Genomic DNA, 833 nt, shown 5'->3' with positions numbered 1-833 from the left:
GCATTCAGAGTATCAATTTCAAGAACTCCCTTCTTCATAGGCGTCCCATTATTCACAGGATTCCTCTCAGAAGTGTACATGAACTGGTTATTAGCAACCATGTCAATGAGTTCTTGAGCTTCTGCAGGTATTTTCTTTAGGTGAATGGATCCACCTGTAGAAGTATCCAATGACATCTTTGATAACTCAGATAAACCATCATAGAATATATCCAGGATGGTCCATTCTGAAAGCATGTCAGAAGGACACTTTTTGGTCAACTGCTTGTATCTTTCCCAAGCTTCATAGAGGGATTCACCTTCTTTCTGTCTGAAGGTTTGAACATCCACTCTAAGCTTGCTCAGCTTTTGAGGAGGAAAGAACTTGGCTAAGAAAGCCGTGACCAGCTTATCCCAAGAGTTCAGGCTGTCTCTGGGTTGAGAATCCAACCACACTCTAGCTCTGTCTCTTACAGCAAAAGGGAAAAGCATGAGCCTGTAGACTTCAGGATCTACTCCATTAGTCTTAATAGTATCACATATCTGTAAGAATTCAGTTAAGAACTGAAAAGGATCTTCAGATGGAAGTCCATGAAACTTACAGTTCTGCTGCATCAGAGAAACTAGCGGAGGTTTCAGCTCAAAGTTGTTTGCTCCAATGGCAGGAATGGAGATGCTTCTTCCATGTAAATTGGAATTAGGTGCAGTAAAGTCACCAAGCATTCTCTTTGCATTATTATTATTTTCGGCTGCCATCTCCTCTTCCTGTTCGAAAATTTCTGAAAGGTTCTCTCTGGATTGTTGTAATTTAGCTTCTCTTAGTTTCCTCTTCAGAGTCCTTTCAGGTTCTAGATC

At 40.9% G+C, this 833-nt stretch overlaps 1 non-coding gene across 1 annotated transcript; it reads left to right on the top strand.

Moving 5' to 3' along the window:
* Nucleotides 1-230: 230 nt before the first annotated feature.
* LOC148569056 (small nucleolar RNA R71) lies at nt 231-338 on the top strand. Its single transcript, XR_015881700.1, has one exon. It is a non-coding gene; the product is annotated as a small nucleolar RNA R71 (small nucleolar RNA).
* The last annotated feature ends 495 nt before the right edge of the window (nt 339-833 follow it).

The sequence above is a fragment of the Arachis ipaensis genome, chromosome B4, assembly GCF_059453495.1.
Source record: "Arachis ipaensis isolate K30076 ecotype BB chromosome B4, ASM5945349v1, whole genome shotgun sequence".
Taxonomy (NCBI): Eukaryota; Viridiplantae; Streptophyta; class Magnoliopsida; order Fabales; family Fabaceae; genus Arachis; species Arachis ipaensis.
Note: the sequence above shows the minus strand (reverse complement) of the source record. Positions and strands in the feature narration are given on the sequence as shown.